Source organism: Mytilus californianus, unplaced genomic scaffold (assembly GCF_021869535.1).
Source record: "Mytilus californianus isolate M0D057914Y unplaced genomic scaffold, xbMytCali1.0.p SCAF_13, whole genome shotgun sequence".
NCBI lineage: Eukaryota > Metazoa > Mollusca > Bivalvia > Mytilida > Mytilidae > Mytilus > Mytilus californianus.
Genome location: NW_026262615.1, coordinates 33,183,475 through 33,197,056, shown reverse-complemented (window position 1 = coordinate 33,197,056; position 13,582 = coordinate 33,183,475). Strand labels below are relative to the sequence as shown.

Sequence of the window (13,582 nt, the reverse complement as noted above, 5' to 3'; positions counted from 1 at the left end):
ATACAATAGAGCGCATTGATCCTTTATTTTTAATGCAACCTCATGGAAAGTAAAGTTTGGCCCTAAATGATCTAAACATATTAAAATTCGCTTTCACAAAAATTTCATTTCTTCAAATGGGTTCGTTAGTTTAAGTACACAGTGCCATCAAAACGTTATTTTATGCCAGGGAATGGCTACTTTACATAAACAATATGAATTGTTCTAAATTGTAGTGGCTGACACCTTTAGGTGAATTTATTTCATTTGTTTTTAAGTGACAATTTTGATTGTGTAATTCAGCATTATTTCTGTGCATGTCCAACCAAATAGTTTGTTTAATCTATATAAAAACGAGAAACGAGAAACACGTATGAACTACATAATGTATTTCCGATTAAATCTTGTTTTAATAAGTGAAGGAGACAGTTATTCTTCCTAAAATAAAGCAATCGTGAATAAACGAGATGTATGCAAGACAGCAGTCCATGAAAGACACAAGTATCAACTAGTTATCTAAGGTCACGATAACTGTAAGCTAGCTATAAATCGCTTCTAAAAATCTGACATGTATTGAAGTTCTGCATGCATAATATTACTGATGTATCAGAAGTTCTTTTCAAGATACGATTATCAAAATGCATTAGATATAATATATCATGTTTCTCCAACCCTCTAGAAAAAGTGTTGCCGAGACAGAGATGAAAATATGTACCTTTCAAAGATCAACCTTTATTTTTGTTCCGCTGAACCGTTTTTCGATCGAATTTATGCAGATGCATTGTCGAGATCTAAAAATTCTTGAATCATACGCCTGCATTAAACTTTTAAAGCCCACAGAAACAGAGAATCCGAATATGCCGATTTTTCATTTAATAATAAAGAGTAATTTTTTTATTGTTTAATTTTCACTGTGCAAAATAGTTTCTGTTCGGGTATGCAGGCGACCAAGAATAAGACAAGTGTATCAATTGAAGAATTTAGTAAAGGTTTTATATAATTTGTGGTCACGAAATGCCTGACTTAATAATTTACCAGTAATACAAAGATTACGTTCATTAAAATCAAAAACGTCAAAACAGACACGGACAATGTGAACAAGTTGTGATATATAATTACCGTAAGATGGTACCACTGGAACATCACCATCCGAAAAGGAAAATTTTCAATAGGGATCGAAAAATCGTCCCTTTTGTCGTTAATTTTAGTGTGGAGTTTCCCCTGTAAAACTGATATATCTAGATCTAGGTAAGGACAGTTATTATCGTTTATATTTTATATATTTAAATTTCGGCAGTATAATTAGAAGATTCTTGATTATTCAACGAAAAAATATCTTCAAGTTAACGGTAAGTGTTGTTGAATTTATCAATTAAATGCAATTTAGACATGTCTTACTGAGTTTGGTCATGAACTGTGATTCATAACAGTACAAGAACAAGTCTGCTATTAAAGAGGCACAATAAGTGCCCAAAGGAATACCTTCAACCTGTCGATAAACTTTGTTGCCGATACGTACATAAATATTATCAAGGAGAAAATTAACAGCTTCAATCATCCCATCACACCTCCAGTAAGTATATTTAACATATTTACCTTTCTCATTAGAGAAGAAGGCTTTAAATGAGTTACAGCAAATATAAAATTGAGATTGGTCGGGAATATGTCAAAGAGACAACAACCCGACCGAAGGCCACCAATGGGTCTTCAACGCAGCGAGAAAATCCCGCACCCGGAGGTGGTCCTCAGCTGGCCCCTAAATAAAATTGTGTACTGGTTCAGTGAAAATGGACGTCACACTTAACTCCAAAACATATAAAGGAACTAAAATTAAAAAAAACCATACAAGACTAACAAAGGCCAGAGGATCCTGACTTGGGACAGGCACAAAAATGCGGCGGGGTTAAACATGTTTTGTGAGATCTCAACCCTCACCTATACCCCTAGCCAATGTAGAATAAAGAAACACATAGCAAGAAGTCCGAGTCCGATGTCAGAATAGATAACAAAAGAAACTAAGCAAAATGACAATGATACATTAATTAACAAAGGACTACTAGCAGTTACTGACATGCCAGCTCCAGACCTCAATTAAACTGATTGAAAGATTATGTCTTTATCATATGAAAATCAGGTACAATCCCTCCCGTTAGTGGTTTAGACTCATACCATCATAAAATATATGAGAAGAACATAACCCGTATCATGCCAACAACTGGTTTTAGAATAAATGTGTTTATTTCCGATGCAAAGACCCTATGAGCGAATCAATATTAATACTAAAATATGCAATCCTTAAAGATCTGACAACAGTATCGTAACTATATCCCTTCCGAATAAGTCTGTTTAAAGGTTTGGTTAGCTTTTGAGGTGAATGCCGACATTTTTGTGTTTTGAAACGATTATTACCATAAAATATTGGATGTGAAATACCTGAACGTATAAGATGTCTGCATGTTGATTTATATTTACGAATGATGTCCTTGTACCGATGATAAATTTTAGTAAATGTTTTGACTAGTTTGTGATATCGAAAACCCTGGTGTAATAATTTTTCAGTAATACAGAGATTTCTTTCGTTGAAATCAAATACGTTGTTACATACACAAGCGAATCGAACAAGTTGAGATATATAAACACCATAAGATGGTGACAAGGGAACGTCACCATCTAAAAATGATAATTAACAATAGGAAATGAAAAATCATCTCTTTTATCATAAATTTTGGTATTGAGCTTCCCATTAAAGATATAGATATCAAGATCTAGGAAAGGGTAGTGTTCATTGTTAGTATTAGCTTTATTTAAAGTCAGTTCGGCAGGATAAATCTCTTTAGTGTACATTCTGAAGTCGTCATTAATGAGAGCCAATATATCATCTAAATATCTAAAAGTGTTATCAAATTTTTGAATCCGATGTTGTTTCGATGGGTCTTTGCTGATTTTAGTCATAAATTGTAACTCATAACAATACAGAAACAGGTCCGCAATAAGTGGTGCACAGTAAGTTCCCATGGGAATTGCGATAACCTGACGATATACGGAATCTCCATAGCGAACCAAAATGTTATCTAGTAAAAATTCAAGGGAAGTTATAGTTTCAAAGCAGGTCCAATTGATATAGTTCTTTTGTTTGTTGTTACTAAAAAATGACACATATTTGCATTCAGATTTATTAAACAACTATTGAATTAAATAGGAAAACTTTTGTTTGATAAGATAGTGTGGAAATTTAGTGTAAAGAGTTGAAAAATCAAAACTGACCACAGAATAAAAAGAACCACCAAACATGCCAAAAGCAAGTAATTTATCTAAAACATCCAAAGAATTTTTTACACTTTTATTCTGAAAGGGACACTAGCTACGAGACATATAAAAAATCTAAAATATAATTTTTTTTGTTCAATCATAGTGAAAAACTAATTTGCTTTTAACAGTCAGTATGGTTCAATTTTGTCAAAATAAGCTAAGAAACATTGATGATGAAATATTCACTTGCAAGTGAATAATTCGACCTCATTGAATCCGTATTCATGTGAACTTCAATTTAACCCCTTAGCTAGAAATGGATAACGCATGAATTGTGCGCGTTCATTTACTTAAAGGAAAAGAATGTCAACATTGAAAGTGAAACAAAGGTAAATCATTTGATTGACTGATTCGATCCACAAAAAATCATTCTTATACAGGTAAAAACGATGATTAACATATATTTTTTAATTTGTAATATGAAATTAAACGGACCTAGAAAAATCTAATTGCATGAGTTCGCTATCTATCTATTTATATCTATATGTATGTTTATATATCGCTTATATGACCATTGGATGTCTTCGGATGTCAACTTGATATTTAATTAGATGGCGTCTAGACTAAAATACACACGAAACGAAGCTACATATTACCGAGCCCATGTCCTGTAAATTGTTTATTCTAGACGTTTTATAATTTGAATAAATGTTTGACATTGTTATAAATCAAATCGGTGAACATGAATATGACAGCATATGCCCCTTTAAGAACGTCCGTGTAGTATTTACGGCATACCATCACCACATTGCTGGTTTCTTTGTCAGCAGGTACAAAACAAAGCGCTTTGAAAATTCTTGAAATTTTTTTCTTATTCTAGAAATAGGCGTATTATGTACTCTTTTTTTTTTAAAAAGCGACTCGCTTTATTATGATCCGCGTTTATACAAGAAAAGTTTTTATCTCCCAATACTGCAGCTCCATAGCTGATAGTTCTCCAAACTGTTGAATCGTATAGTTTGGGAAAGTTGCGAAACGGAAAACATCCAAACGCTTTGTGTTTCGAAATTAAAAGTCCTAAAGCTCTGCGGCAGCTGCAACATGTTTAGTCATGATCTGTTATTCCAAATGATCCGTTAATACGAGTCCAAGAAAGGTATTCTTATCGACTGTTTGCAAAGTTATATTACCATATTTTTAAAATTCGATTCAGATCTTGGTGAAGAATTTGGACGAAAATGTACGACATTTGACTTGTTTCCATTCACTGTCATTTTGTTGTTGACGCACCATATATTCATTGAATCCAATAACGTCTGCAGTTCACTTTCATGGTTGGCAAATAACACTAGGTCGTCAGCATATAACACCGAAACTTTTTCTCCGCCAATATTAACTAAATTTAAAGATGTTAAATGTGTCACTAGGTCATTAATATAGAAATTGAAGAGTAACGGCGACAACAAACAGCCTTGTTTAAACCAGTCTGTTTTGCAGCCATTTATTCTCACACACAATTACACACTTTTATACAAGGATATGATAGAGTTATATATATATTCCTTTGAATACCAATACTAGTACTTTGAAGTTTACGAAATAAAATGGTACGATCAATACAATCATATGCTTTGCGGAAGTCTATAAATTCAACAAATGTTGATAGCCGGTTACATTTTCTGGTTTCTATGATTGATTTAAGCGTTCTGAACATCACATAAAATGTTATTCTCGGATTACCATTCATTCAGTCTATTATTAAACACATGACAATAAAGTTTATAACATAAAGGAAAAGGTAAAATCACAAAAATACTGAACTCCGAGGAAAATTCAAAACGGAAAGTCCCTAATCAAATGGCAAAATCAAAAGCTCAAACACATCAAACGAATGGATAACAACTGTCACAAACAAATTTGTAACAAAGAAGCACAAAAAGGCAAATAGACAAAGCACACTAGCAAAAATGAAAGACAAGAATACAAAAATTTACAATAACACAATAACACAATGACAGGATGTTAAAGTACAGATCCACGTCATATGTATCAAGGAAACACAAAAAGGCATATAGACAAAGCACATTAGCAAAAATGAAAGACTAGAATACAGAATTTATTATAGAACAATAACACAATGACGGGATGTATAAGTACAGAGTCACGTCAAATGGATATCACCAAAAATAGACTAAACAGTAAAAGTGTTATTCATAAAGGCAAATTAAAGGATACTAGAACACATTATTTAGATGATAAACAACGTCAGTACCAAGAATCTATACTTGAAGACCATCGTGTATCATTTGTGAAGTTTATACGGATTAGAACCAACGTTATCTCTCCGTAATTCAGCGGATCCCGCGAATTTCCGCTAGACGATTTCGGAAAAGGGTGTATAATTCCTTTAGCTTAAATCTCTGGAATTATTCCCGTGGAAAAAAACATTTATTGAATAGTTTATGCAATAACGGTAACACGTTATCTTTCTAAAAAGTTTAGCTGATATTTCATCCACACCGACTGCTTTGTTCAATTTCAAGCTACGGACTGCTCGCTGCACTTCATCAATACTTATTTTATCATTTAGTTCATTCAATATCAGGTTTGTGAATCCGTTCAATTGAATTTCCCCTGTAACCTATGTTATGTACAATGTGCAAAAGAAATTATTAATGTTCGTATTGAATATTATGAAATACTTTGATCAATTATATCAAATGTTTTGTATAACATACTATGTATTTGTGCTTTGTCTGTCCTGTCTCGCTATGTATTATCTTATGTTTGTAATTATATTGTACTCTTGTACACCTGTTTATGTCTGCGGTTATGAATACAATTATGAGAACTTCCATCAAATTACTGAGACACATTTACCTCTACTCCGAAAGGAAGAATGTAAGTTGACGCCTTGCGTTTATTTTGTAATCGGTAATGCAAATTCTAATGATTATGTAACAATGTGATTGTTAATGTTTTTTAATCAGTCTCCAAACCAAATAACAGCGCTTGCACTAACAAAAAGAAGAAAAAAATGCGTGCTTCTGTCTTAACAATGTTTAAATTTAAATAACTTTTAGATTAAAAAATAAATGATATTTGATTGACAAATAACCCTTACATGTACATTATCATGAAATATCTTTTGTATGTTATGTGTTTAACTAAAAGACCTTTCTTGCTGATAACTTTTTAAACTATTCATATCTTAATGTATAGAATTGATATCAACTATTAATCCGCTCCTATATTAATTTATTTTCATTTGATATTGCAAAACAAGTGTTGGACAATCCGAATTGTAATGTCGAACAATCCGAACTTGTAATGTGGGACAATCCGACCTCTAAAATTTTAAAAAGTGGGACAATCGAGAATAAACCAAAACCCACGTTATCTGAGGTTCAAAATCTAGTAACACATCCCTGACCTCAGTAAGTAGATATGTGTCCGACTAGTTTTTTGGAAATCTAATATTTGTAATGATTTCTAATCAAAATTCAGACATGCGCAAAAATAATTTACTTCCCTTGTGGACTAGAATAAGAAGGTATTTTTTTTTTTGTAAACTTATGAAATAACATAACACATTAAATATTATTAATCAACATAAGTAATACAGATGGAATATTCCAGTCTTTTAATCATAATCTTATTGTTAAATACTATCAATTTGTAAACACATATGGACGTCTTGTAAAGATAAGATGAAATGACGTATAATATTTTATGGATTATGAATAAAAAGGTATCAAATGGTAATAATCTTTATATACCAAAGTAATAATAACTATAGGCATACAACATATAAACTACATATAGTATACATAGATAACAGGAGTGTATGTGAAACATGTTACAACATGTCAAATCTTAAATATTGGGCACGAAATATGATACATAGCTCTCAAGGATTATTCTACCTTCGTTAAATAAAGAATTTTATTTATTTATTTATTTATTCGAACTCAATAATTGTATTATATATACAAAGATGGTTTTCTGCAATAGTTAGGTTAAATAGGTATGTTTTACATGTGTAATTTTGAGGTATTTACTTCATAACGCTGATAAGTGAGTATTTAAAGGACACCAATGATTGACCCAGTTATTGATGTTGTTGAACAGGAATTATTTGTCATATGTATTTATAAATACATACAAATACACTGAAATATAATCGATTGATCTACAACGATTAACAATCGACTTTGTAATGTTAACCAATGACACAAGCGCATATTAAAAAAAAAACGTATATCACATTTGTTTTTTTTTTAATAATTTCATTTCAATTATTTTAATTTCTTTGTCATGTATGGACATTTTACTCGGCATTTTATAACTTGCTATGCGGTATGTGTTTTGCTTATTGTTGAAAAAATGCCACGAAGAATACGATTAATAGTTAAATACATTATTTTATAAAAACATATCTTAACATCCTTATATAAGCATCAATTTTAAAATGTTAGGCTTAATATATGAAATTTCAAGCAAACCATATTAAAATGTTTAGCACAATATATCAAAATTAAAAGCACAATATATTAAATTTTTAAGCACAACATATCAAATTGTTAAACACAATAAATCACATTTTCAAATATTTTAAAATATAATTTAGATGACATCTACTACTGCACATTTACCCTGTTTTTCGACATGCACATCTATTTTTATAACATCGGGTTTTGCCACAACATCCACATTTTGTAAAAAACCTAATCATAAACATTATGAAGCTGATTTTAGCTCGTCTAAAAAAAATGATTTTTTTTTATTTCAACAGTACTAGTTAGTCAAATTGATTCTTTGTGTATGATCCAAGGAAAATTACATGTGTTATAGCCAGGTGACATCGTTTTTCAGTCTATTCGTGAACAATGACCATTATATGTCTGGAGTCTTCATTTACTTAATCAATACATGTAAAGCTACTTCTATTGGTAGACTATAAGTCCCCACGGTATCATAAGCTCAATAATCAATAATTCCGTCCTGACATGATTTATAACAAACCTTTCTAAAATTGTCGAATAGATTTTGACATTTTAAAGAAACTATTATTATAGCATCCGTAGATTGATTTGACCATTTTTCGGTCCTTTTGCAAAGTAACTTTTTAGATTTTAAATCTATCCTCACCAGCTCTAGTTGTTGAACTATGATGTAAAGACAGTAATCATGGTTATATGTATACAAAATAAGGGATAATACGAGCCTTAAAACAATTTAGTTACTGACTTTTTACTTTACTAGATACTAATAAGTAGGAGTTTTGTCTTCTTTCCTTGGTTCTTTTTCATCAATGTAAAAGTTGTCATAGTGATGGTTTTCCCTCTGCAATCTGCAATAACTTTTAGGCATACGTTTGCTCGATACCAAGCAACATCTGTGCCATATGTATTTGCTTGCAAGCTAATGCGGTCCAACATTTAGGTAAATTATCACCGGAAAAAACCACTGAATTCAGATTTACCTAGTAGAACAGTAATGTAAACTGTTCACTTACATTTGCAACGAATAATAATTACACATAATTAATTGTCTATATTGGATTCTACGATTGTTTTTATTATCAATTAAACCCCTTAAATCATTATAGGGAATTTGCAAAATAACTATTATTTAAATGTTCGATACTATAATAAATCACATGTCAATTTCAGGCATTATATATTATATCACTACAAACCAGTTGAAGTCTGAAATAGCATATATTTGTACTCGACTGTACTGATTTTTACTCGACCAGTCTGAATTGGTCTGAATTTTACTCGACATTACTCGACCCCAGTCTTAACCATACTCGACTTTACTGATTTGTACTTGACCCTTATATTTGCCATTAAAAATAGTCTGAAGTATGACTTGACCAGTCTGAAATAGTCTTCCTAACCCATTCGCGACCTGTACTCGATCTATTTTTTTCAGTCTTAAGTCATACTCGACCAGTCTGAACCATACTTGACCAAATAACCTCTACTTTATTTAAATCTAACTGTTAAAATAAATCTCGTTTTAACTGACATGACAACAGCCACAATAAAATGAAGATATTATATATATATAAAACAGAATTTTACATCCTTACACGATTCTCAGATTTAATAAAATAGAGATAGTTAAATCAAATGATCTTATATATTAATTTAATTATATTGATTTTAAAGTTTTACAGTTTTAGAGTTTTGTTAAAAAAAGATTCACTTTTACCTAAAAATCCCAACTATACTGAGGGTTATAAAACCTTATTAAGGTGCTTCTTCTTTGGCATTTGTGTCTTTTTTAACTTAGTTTTCCTAAATTCCTAAGTAAAAACTACATAGGTTTCATGGTTACATACAGGTGTAATACCACCAAATCATAGTACGTGTCATCCGGTTGCATACGAAAATGGATTGAAGAACAATATTCCCTTGAATTTGACAGTTGTAGGCAATCTTCCCTTAGTTTATTTATTTTGTATTTACATTGTATCATAGATCAAATTTATTTGTTCAGTGTATGTTCACTGGTGTTAATATGTCCTTTGATTGAGTTAAGCCATTTCAGTTGATATGTTATAGTGTGTCTTTCTATGTTGTAATGTTACACTATTGTTTTAGATAAGGGTGAAGGATTGGTACCATTAAAAAGTTTAAACCCGCTTCAATTGTTTGCACCTGTCCTAAGTCAGGAATACGATGTTCAGTAGTTGTCGTTTGTTGATGTGGTTCATAAGTGTTTCTCGTTTCTCGTTTTTTATTTAGATTAGACCGTTGGTTTTCCCGTTTGAATGGTTTTACATTAGTAATTTTTGGGGCCTTTTATAGATTGCTGTTCGATGTGGGCCAATGCTCCGTGTTGAAGACCGTACTTTGATCTATAATGGCTTACTTTTATAAATTTTGACTTGGATGGAGAGTTGTCTCATTGGCACTCATACCACACCTTCTTATATCTAATTAATCCTACATTTAAATGCAGTAAAAAATGCTGGGTGATAAAAATATATCTTGAGTGTTTTAAAGCACCATAATTTTTTTATTTGGTGTTTCTATAGAATATTTTGGAAACTTGAGGTTACATGGTTACTTAAGCTTGTACACATGTATAAAAGAGGTGAAAATTTTATTTGCTGACTTCTAGTGATGGTTTTTTTCCTATATGCAATAAAACATTATGTGAATTTTTTTCTATAGTACTGGACAGGATAATACTTTACTGAGGTAATTAAACCTTATTAAAGTGCTTCTTGTATGTCATGTCTTTAATATTGACAAAAGTTATTAAAGTTTAATTTTTTAAACTTTAGAACACATTTCATTTTTAAAAGGTTATTAAGGATTGCTATAGAAGTTCTTTTATCATGATTATATTATATTTTTGGTTTTACAAAACAAAGGTGAGATTTTGTAAATTTAGTCAGTTGCTTTATATACTATTTTATATATATTTTAATAAAAAAAATGGTCACTGCATTATTAACTAACCTCAACTGACACCATCAATCTATGTTAATGGTGAAAATTGTCCAGTAACCAAAAATCTATTTGAGACATTCAAAAATTTTGAATAACATTAGTCACAATTCAGTTTTGAGATTATTTGATCAGATTGTTTTATTTTTATTTCAAAGGTGATATATGTATATATATATATATATATATGTAAGTGTTGATGGATATGGTGTTGAAGTTATATTATGTTTATTGTGAAATTTTGGTTTCAATGCTATATTGAATAAATTTTAAATTTCAAATTGTTGCTCAAATTTCTAGCCAGGGCAAATAGCTGTTGTTAAAAACAGTTCCTAAATTGATGAAATACAATAGATAGATAGAAAAATTAGGTCTATGTTGGTTAAGACTTGGTCTAGAATGGTTCAGACTAGGTCGAGTATGGTTCAGACTAGGTCGAGTATGGTTCAGACTAGGTCGAGCTTGGTTCAGACGCGTATAAAATGGTTAAGTACTGGTCGAGTTCAAGTTCAGACTGTTAAGTATGGTTGACTACAGTCGAGTATTATCAAGTTAATTTCAGACCAATTCAGACTGGTCGAGTAAAAATCAGTACAGCCGAGTACAGATTTCAGACGTTTACTGGTTTGAAGTGTATCTATTTATCACTATTGGTTTAAGTGATAATGCACAAAACCTGAAAAACACAAAGATTCTATATAATCCCCGATTATTAAAACTTACTGTTACATATAATATATGACCTGACGTGTCATGCCGAAATACGGGCGAATGTAATGGGACAGCCGAGGGTACATATTACGATATGTATTGATTGATTGAGTAAATGCATGTGTCAAAATGACGTCCCCTTGAATTCCCTCTGTGACATAAAATACGTATACGTATACTAGACGTATACAGTCTCCTAGTAAATTGTTTCTTTTGCGAGTGAACGATTATGTAAAATTACTGTTTACGTCACAGTTCAATTTGGGTTCCTCATTGCGGTGCACGTGTAAGTCATGTTGATTTCTTGCAAAAACAAATTCAACGATTGGGAGAAAAAAATGTATAAAATTTTTTGCAGGATAAAGACAATAACTGTTTAGTGTCTTTTAATCTCAGCTGTATTTGTACTCCACGCGAAACAGGAGTAATAGCTTGCTGAAGCTCGTATTACATCTGTTTCTTCGCCACGTGCATATACAGCTGATATTTAAAGAAAATTCAGTTATTGTCTATCTAATACGCTCCTGCATTAATCTATTTTCATTTGATATTGCAAAACAAGCAACAATTATATTGTTTATTTAAGAACGTGCAACATCATAAAATAATGTGGGACAAGCATTACTTGTGATGTGGGACAACACGAACACTAAAAGTTTAAAAAGTAAGACAATTGAAATTGAATAAACCAAAAATCACCATTATCCATGTTATCTGAGGTTTTAAATCTATGTTGTGATTTTAAATACCATATAGTAACGCATCACTAATCACAGTAAGTATATATATGTGTACGACAAGCGTTTAGGAAATCTAATATTAATAATAATTAATAATCAAAGTTCAGACATGCGCAAAAATAATCTGCTTCCCTTGTGGACTAGAATAAGAAGGTATTTGTTTTGTAAACTTATGAAATAACATAACACATTAAATATTATTAATCAACATAAGTAATACATATGAATATTCCAGTCTTTTAATCATAATCTTATTGTTAAATACTATCAATTTGTAAACACATATGGACGCATTGTAAAGATAAGTTAAAATGACGTATGATATTTTAAGGATTATGAATAGAAAGGTATCAAATGGTAATAATCTTTATATACCAAAGTAATAATAACTATAGGCATACAACATATAAACTACATATAGTATACATAGATAGCAGAAGTGTATGTGAAACATGTTACAACATATCAAATCTTAAATTTTGGGCACGAAATATGATACATAGCTCTCAAGCAATTTGGGTTCCTCATTGCGGTGCACGTGTAAGTCATGTTGATTTCTTGCAAAAACAAATTCAACGATTGGGAGAAAAAAATGTATAAAATTTTTTGCAGGATAAAGACAATAACTGTTTAGTGTCTTTCAATCTCAGCTGTATTTGTACTCCACGCCAAACAGGAGTAATAGCTTGCTGAAGCTCGTATTACACCTGTTTCTTCGCCTCGTGCATATACAGCTGATATTTAAAGAAAATTCAGTTATTGTCTATCTAATACGCTCCTGCATTAATCTATTTTCATTTGATATTGCAAAACAAGCAACAATTATATTGTTTATTTAAGAACGTGCAACATCATAAAATAATGTGGGACAAGCATTACTTGTGATGTGGGACAACACGAACACTAAAAGTTTAAAAAGTAAGACAATTGAAATTGAATAAACCAAAAATCACCATTATCCATGTTATCTGAGGTTTTAAATCTATGTTGTGATTTTAAATACCATATAGTAACGCATCACTAATCACAGTAAGTATATATATGTGTACGACAAGCGTTTAGGAAATCTAATATTAATAATAATTAATAATCAAAGTTCAGACATGCGCAAAAATAATCTGCTTCCCTTGTGGACTAGAATAAGAAGGTATTTGTTTTGTAAACTTATGAAATAACATAACACATTAAATATTATTAATCAACATAAGTAATACATATGAATATTCCAGTCTTTTAATCATAATACTATCAATTTGTAAACACATACGGACGCATTGTAAAGATAAGTTAAAATGACGTATGATATTTTAAGGATTATGAATAAAAAGGTATCAAATGGTAATAATCTTTATATACCAAAGTAATAATAACTATAGGCATACAACATATAAACTACATATAGTATACATAGATAGCAGAAGTGTATGTGAAACA

The 13,582-nt window shown here is 30.9% G+C and overlaps 1 protein-coding gene across 1 annotated transcript in view; it reads left to right on the top strand.

Moving 5' to 3' along the window:
• Nucleotides 1-6,748: 6,748 nt before the first annotated feature.
• Nucleotides 6,749-13,582, top strand: part of LOC127723528 (uncharacterized) — a 56,471-nt gene continuing 49,637 nt past the window's right edge. Inside the window, exon 1 of the mRNA XM_052230168.1 lies at nucleotides 6,749-6,781. The gene's annotated coding sequence lies outside the window, so the exon portion shown is untranslated. The remainder of the gene's footprint in view (nucleotides 6,782-13,582) is intronic.